Here is an 8,616-nt window from a genome sequence, read left to right as displayed (position 1 = left end):
GTCGTTACCGACATCATCAGACTGGTCTGATGATGTCGGTAACGACGAAACCCGGTCGCTGGTCAAATAAAAAAAGTGGAAAAGCTATAAATATTGGTTTTAATCTAATAATATATTAAAAATGCAATTCCATCACGAAGTGTCAGTGGATAATATAAATCTATTAAAAAGTAAGTAGTAAAAGTTGTCTCCACTACGTAATAAACAAGTTGAATTTTCTTTGTAATTATGTATATACACGACATCTTCATCTTTGACAATAAACAATACAATATCAATTTATATACATATCTATATAAGTATGTATATTGTCCTTTACGTAATTTCTGGTACCTTGCTCAAATTAATTCAATGCTGTATGCCACTTCCGTATTTTGTAAATGATATCAGATAATATAGGAAGTATATAAAAAAGTAAATACCACATCAATTCGTGTTTCCGGGTCATCAGTATTGTAATATTGTATTTATTTCAAAAATATTTAACATCCATAAAAAAAAATCCGGTGTGTAAAATTTGATAGAACAAATTTATTTTTCGATAGCGTTTATATCCCGTTAAGAGTGAGTCCGCCTCCGTAGTGTGATGGTCAGCACGCTCGGCTACCGTACTTGGGATCCTGGGTTCAATTCTCAGGGTAAACGGTCAAATAAATATATTCACTCTAACATTTATTTAACATTACCCTGAAGCGAAGGACTGACCACCTTTCCTTCAAACAAAACCAGAGTAGTGTATTGGTCAGCACGCTCGGCTAGCTTTCTGGAGGTCCCAGGCTCGATTCCCTGGGGGGGGGGGGGGGGTCAAATAAAATGATTTTTGAAATAAAGTGATTTTTTCACTGTAATATTTATTCAATATTACCCTGGACTGGTACCTGAAGCGGAGGGCTGATCGCCTATCCTTCATGTGTTAACGATCATGATAACACTGCGTTTATATGACGCAGTGCCAACTATCCACAATCGGGTTCAGATAAGGGTTTGAAGAAAAATTTGAAGAATGAGCTACAGGCTTTGGTATTAATATTATATTAAACTTGTGTGAGAGGAAATTCCTTCTAATAATACGTCAAGACAAACGTATTTATTATTCATAAATAAGTACGCTTTTCAAGTGATTTATAGCGTTTAATAAACATGTAAATACCTAAATGGTACATTTGTCTGGGAGGCGTAGGTATGCGGAGAACTTTCAAATGTAAATAATAATAATAATGCCTAGGAAGACGATAAAACGTGAGGCAATTGCAAAGTGTCACACACACGCCGGGCCTGGGAACTGGGGCCGGGCGGCGCGCGGCGCGTCAGGGGCTGCGGGCCACACGCGACATCTACACACACTACACCGCGCACCGTAACGTCAAGGAGGAGGTGTAAATCGGCTTTATTTCAAGAAAAAGGAATTGAAAGACATATAGCCGCACAGACACATTATCTATCTTCTACAGTGCTGGATTAAAGCTTTTGGTAGCCTCACAGTAATTTTCCGACTCCGCAATACTTTGGTAGGGATATGATTCCGTAATACTTTTATGTATATTTATATATACTAACTATCTAACTAACCATCACGCCGCTTCCCCGCAGGGGTAGGCAGAGAGAATCGAACGCCACACCACTCTGTCTTTGCAAACATTCTTTGCCTCTTCTACATTCATGCATCTCCTCATACATACCCGACGATTATTACGACTCCTGACCCGGCCGCTTTCAAGTATTTGACATACCTGATTGTGCCAAGTTTTCCTCGGTCGTCGGTATTTGATTTAAACATATATAAAATGTTTAAATCAAATACTGATTTTTTTAATATATTTTTAGAATATAGAATATTCTCATTAAAAATGCATAAAATAATTTTTTTTATAATTGTTTCGACTTGTTAACAAGGTGAAACAATTGTCACAAATTTTGTTTTCATGTTTTTTTTTTAAATAATAAAATACAATTTAGTACACTCTAAAAATCAGTGTTTGATTTCAATATTAAATATAAAAATTAAAATGGAGCTGTACAAATTAAACGCCAAATCTATAAATACTTTTATATGTTTGGGGTAGGTATACCTGAAAGTGTATTAACTTGTATTTCATAACGATGCTATGACTATTGAAACACATCTATAAGATAAAATATTAATTTTATTGGTTTATTCCACATTCAACTTCCTTTTCCCAAACCATGTTTTCCAATTATAATAAAATTTCTTCCAAGTGGTTAGTTTTATTATTATGATTATTATTTTTTGATTGAAATATGTTGAAATCATTTGTCCAACGTTTTTGATTCAACGACGTATAGCGCCACTGTATAGGCGCCTCACTGCAAGACTGGCGGGAAGGGTTCTATGCCCGTCTATTACAAATAAAAATATTTTCACGTGATGTTCTGATATATTTTTAACTAACTAACTAAAATTAATTAATTTCCCACTATATCTCTCCTACTTATCCTTAAAATCAATACTGTTTATGATATAGATACAAATAATTCCTGTTGCTGGTCGATTACAATGGATAGATACAGCATTAAATGCATAATGCAGAATATATAATTTTTACTATGTTTCTTTCAATCTGTTCTGTTAGGAAATTAGGGAAAAACACAATGATGATTTGTTTTTTTTCGAATATAAGTCAATTTTATGTTTTCTATCCTACGTAGTCAACTTGTTATCTCCTATTTGGAATCGATACCCTGAGTTTTGTAAGAAAAAAATATATTTTGTTACATCCGCCACTGATCCGTGAGAAATTATATGATACATGATCGGATTGAGAAATTATATGATACATGATCGGATTGAGAAAAGGCGATTGCTTATTTTGAATAAAAATCATTGAACCATTGAAAACCTCAAAAAAAAATTATAAAACTGTAATATAGTTGGTTCTGAATATTTCACAAGTCTGTTATATTTCAAGGTTATTTGAACATTTTACATGTATGTATTTTAATTGTTTATCTCACTAAAAATGTTTTGCTGAAAAATTCATGTATATCATTCACATATTGTTTGTACATATTTATTTAACATTTTCTAATATATTTAATAACATTTTCAAATCAGATTACGATGCTTTTTACACCATTTTTCCCAATATTTTATTTTATTTTTAATTGCAATTTTAATTAAAAATACGTATATACACGAAATTTAAGACTGATTCAACGAAAGAAAGTGGGTTCAAATTGCCACCATTTTGTATAGGTTAGCCAAATCGATAAAAGCTTCCATCAAGGCCGAGATCTCGAACGTTCAAAACATTACGCGAACGGCCATGCTGAGGGCTAGACGTCTTTCCGCGCTCATTTTTTTTAGAAAATGTATTGGAATTCACATTTTTTAGAATATACATATATTGAAAAAAAAACATAATAAAAATATTCCTTCCTATCAATAATTCTTTTCTTTTCAAACCCATATACAAATTTTAATTTTTTCAATACAAAAACGATGTTTTAAGAAAGAAAAAAACAGTTTCATCAAATGTTACCAGGATTTAAGAAAATTATGTTGCGATTTATCTTTTATTAGGCTTTAATGTATTCAGCAGTCACATTGTGGTTAATACATTCCAATTAGTTTAAATTTGATATTAATCATACGGAATACATCGAAACACTTTGATTCTAAGAAATAAAAATAATTTTTAAATTTAAAATTAATAAAAGCTTTTAATGTCGCATGTGGTGTTCGGCGTTAGACGTCCAACGTGCAGCGTGTTGTAGCGGCGTGCATCTTGTAGCGGACAGCGGGTTGCATGTCGCGCTGAAAGGAACAAATAAGTGAGGAAAACTAATTTTCCGAACTGTCTACCCGATGTCTGCTCTCCCGTTCCCCTTCCCCCATTAATATAGATAGTCCGCGTGTGTGAGCAAGTTCGCTCTCATTCAAATTCTTCTGCCGACCTTTTTACTGTTTTAAATTGCCTATGAAATAGTAACAACCTCAGTCGAGCCAAGGAGCCAGCCCTTGTTGAAAAGTATGCGATATAAGAGACAATGCCAGCTGCGCTTCCCTGATTTCTTTTTGTTTGCTTAAAAATACCTTAAATTGACCATTGAAATCAGATATTCCATGATCGACTTTATGCATAATGTGAAGTGACTATAAATAATTTTATACCTAAAATGAATTATTGATAGGTTCGTTTTTTGTTGATGTTTGCTCTTTGTCAAATGGTAGTCTGACTATGAACATACAAAATTTCCAGACTATTCGGTTAAGACGATGATGCTGAACACCAAAATGGTTAAGCGGTCATTTTGACTGCTCAAATGCAGCAATGCTTTTTTTACAAAGAGTTTTTTATTTATTTATTTTAGTTAAAAAGAAATAATAAATATGCACGAACTAGTATAATAAATATCACTAATCAGCATACTACTATGTGAGATAAGTATGTCAGAAATAACGAATGCCTTAAAATTAATGCGGAACGGTAAGGCTGTTGGGTATGATAATATTGCTATAGAGTTTGTAAAATGTGGTGGACTGACCACCCTCACATGGATTCACAGACTATTTAACCTGTGTCTTGAGGAAGGATACACACCTCTGGATTGGAGAAGGGCAGTAATCATGCCTCTATTCAAGGGAAAGGGATCTCGCGCAGAGTGTGGGAATTATAGGGCGATAAGCCTGCTAAGCTCTGTCGGTAAACTCTATAGTAAGATTATAATTGAAAAAGTTAGAATGGTGACGAAAGAACGGATTTGGGATGTGCAAGGTGCTTTTATGAGTGGAAGAGGTTGCACAGATCAAATTTTTGCACTACGAATGCTGACGGAACAGTTTTTGGCTAAAAATCAGAAACTCTTCTGTGCTTTCGTGGATTTGCAGAAAGCGTATGATAAGGTTGATAGGATAAAATTATGGAGCGTGCTGGAAAAATATGGAGTAGACAATAAACTTATACAAGCAGTTGCTTCCCTCTACGAGGGCAGCACAGCTAGTATAAGAGTGAATGGGGACATTACATCATGGTTTGCAATATCCAAAGGCGTAAAGCAGGGATGTGTAATGTCACCATGGTTGTTTAATCTCTATATGGACCATTGTATGAAAGAGATTGAAAGTATGGGAGTCGGAGCGAAAATGATGAATATAACTGTTAGTTGCTTGCTGTATGCGGATGACGCCGTACTGCTAGCGAGCAGCGCGGAGGACTTGCAACTAATAGTGTCAAGAATGTACGATGTATGTATGGAAAATGATCTGGCAATGAATGAAGGTAAGTCAAAGGTCATGGTGTTTGAAAGAGAGAAAGATTTGACAGAATGCAAGATTATCGTGCACAATGAATCCCTAGAACAGGTGCAAGAATTTTTATATCTAGGAAGCATGTTCACAAGGGATGGAAAAGTGGATAAGGATATTGAGAGAAGAGTGAATGCAGGGAATAGAATAAATGGTGCTTTTAACAGAGTGATTGGGAATAAGAATATGTCCATGGAAGCCAAGCTAGCGGTTCACAACGGCGTGCTAGTACCGACACTAATGTATGGAAGCGAAACATGGAACTGGCAAAGGAAGGATGAAAGCAGAGTGAATGCTGTTGAAATGCGCTCCCTCAGACGAATGTGTGGAAAATCATTGTATGACAGAATTAAAAACGACGATATAAGAAAGGAATGTAAGGCTGAACGAGGAATAATTGAAAAGATTAGAAAGAGCTCTTTGCGGTGGTATGGACATGTGGAGCGAATGGATAGCGAGAGAATGACTAAGAAAATATATGTGGCGAATGTGAGAGGGAAAACAGAACGTGGACGACCGAAAAAGACTTGGCACGATCAGATTAATCAGAACCTAAAATCTGGCGGTGTCAAAAGTCTGCGTAATCGGAGGGCATGTATGACTAGATGTATGGATGTGAAGGAGGCTAGGAGTGTATGTCAGGACAGAAAAGTGTGGCGTTCCATCCTCTCTGCCTACCCCTGCGGGGAAACGGCGTGATGGTAGTAGTAGTAGTAGTAGTAGCATACTAATCAGCTGACTAATCGGTTTAACTTTGCCGACTTCTCGACTTAATTGTGACACCTATGTTTTCAGTAATATAAAGGGTTAGTTATATAAAGGGGGAAAAAACTTAACTGAAAAATCAAAGACTTGTGTAATCAAAATAATTATTTCTTTTGGTTTTTACAATTTTTATGAATATTATTATGATATTTTTTTAACCAGTCAGCCAATTAACTTATCTAGTTGGCCAACATAGGTGATTACATTTTATTTAACAATTTAAATGAGCTTTTATTATCGATAGAGATTTGTAATAAAAACTACAAAAAATGTTTGAATGCATAATAAAAAGAAATTAATATTTATTCTTCATGTTTTTCGAGTCGATCGAGATAAAGCGAAATAATATTGTGTGTAAACAGATTTAAACAAATGTAAATCTGTATTGTTTTCGTGGACCATGTTATATTGAAATCTTGTTAAAAAACATCATGTAAAAAAACTTTACTGTTTTTTACCTTGACCAATATATATGATTATCTGTAAACCTAACAGTAAGCCTTGGACAATGGTCTTAAAAGCGACCTCAGCTTCCGGTAAAGGAATTCCTCAGACCATAGACGATAATTGTTTTATCTCTCAAAGACAATGGATGTCGTAATTGACGAGCATCCTGCACATAGCGGGGTAATTGCCCCTATAAAATGAACGGAAATCAATTAATTTTATGAAATCTTATTTAGGTAATAAAATCTTAGATCTGTTATAAGCTTATTTCAAAATTAACTAGAGTTTCTACTGAGTACTTACATACAACATTTTGAGTGTGTCCAAATACTTGTTCACAAAATCTGGATTATCTCCAATTACTTCTTAATTATTTTGTGAACAAGTATTTGGACACACTCAAAATGTTGTAAATAAATTATCTGGTCAAATTATAAGCTTAATAATAAAAATGAAAATGGTATTTTCTGGCGTTTCTCATGTGTGTGATTATAATCCAGGATTCGGATCTCACTTACTAATATAAGAGTTTCTGCTCAATAAAAAGCTTCTTTACTTCTCACCAATAGATGTCTCTAGTGAAGTTCTAGTGATTCATGAACAAGGTTTCTAAATTGGTTCATATATATAGAACTTCCAAGAATTTGAGTAGTGTGGTTGTCAATAATGGGTAGAATTGGTGAATGTTACACGTGTGTAAAGTGATCACTTAAACCAGCCTATGACGGTCGTAAGCCCCGTAAATGCCCAGACTTCCATATTCTTCTTCATCTTTGATGAGATATCAAAAAATAATATGAGTACTTACATAATTATTAAAAAACAATTTGACTGTTGTCTTTTTATTAATAACACCATAACAAGATTACGGTATAAAAATACCTAATTATAACACGCGTTCTCGGTTGTTACAAAATAATCCGTCATTAGTATTCAATGGAAAATTTAGCACCCACTAACTTTTGTAGACTTAACATAAAAATTACTTCTAAATATATCTTTCTGACGACTTAAAAAAAATTCTAACCAGATTTCGATCCATATTGTCATGAAGCTAAGGTGTTGGCATTAAATATTCTTAATAGAACTGAAGTAAAATTACAGTTATCAATGTATCAGTTATCAGTTATCGTAGTAAACGCGCTATCTTCCTTTTTGAATCGACGCTGAAAAAAGGAAATATCGCCATAAACAATAAAATAGAAAAATAATCATCCAATATGTAACATTTTCCATATCATAAATTGAATATGCTAAAAAATTATATTATATACAAAGTCGATATGATTAGAATTTCTCACGGAATACTTTGTAACAACTCTAACAATTCAACATATTGTAAATTATTATAACAAATACCTTAACAAATGGCTACCTCAAAACGGTAGTTTTTTTCGTGTTTACTATGTTATCATATTTTTTTTATATTATAACTTATAACACTGAAAAAAGCTATTTTGTTCGTGAATATATCAATTATATTTCAATAAACTTTAATAAATTTGAATGTTTTAATAATTACATATTACATACGTCGGTGTATGTAATATGTAATAAATCAACAGTAGTTGTTCACTTGAAAATCTGTCGGGAAAGTTGTGACATCATTCCTGATGTAAAATAATTGATACGGCAATAACGACGGCTTCGAACAATGGGACATATTCTGCGATAAAATACGGTTAATTATTATAACGGTAATGTAGAAATTTGTCATTTTCATTTAAAACCCGCCTCATAATTTAAATAAATTCATGATACTTATCAGCAGGTGTATTACATAGTTTATCCGTCCAACGTACAAGCGTAATACGAATTAATTTGCGTTTGTCACAAATAAACTCCTTACCAAATTCAATTATACTTGACGTATTTGTATTTTCCTAAACTCAATATCTCCTCTACTATTGTAGATGGAATATTGTTTCACTGTACCAAAGAAGACATCTTTGTAAAAAAAATATTTGCAAGTGCTAAATATACATATCCTAAATTAAGTTGAAGTGTGAAGCTATTGTGCTGGAGGTCCCATGTTTGATTCCCAGAGGGGGGAGTGGAAAGAAATATTAGTGATTTTACCGCCTCCGAAGTGTAATGGTCAGAACGCTCGGCTACCGTTCTAGAGGTCCCGAGTTCGA

Source organism: Brachycentrus maculatus, unplaced genomic scaffold (assembly GCF_059751285.1).
Source record: "Brachycentrus maculatus isolate JH-2025_06_01 unplaced genomic scaffold, ASM5975128v1 h1tg000199l, whole genome shotgun sequence".
Lineage (NCBI taxonomy): Eukaryota > Metazoa > Arthropoda > Insecta > Trichoptera > Brachycentridae > Brachycentrus > Brachycentrus maculatus.
The sequence above is the reverse complement of the archived record's forward strand: the minus strand, read 5'-3'. Positions refer to the sequence as shown.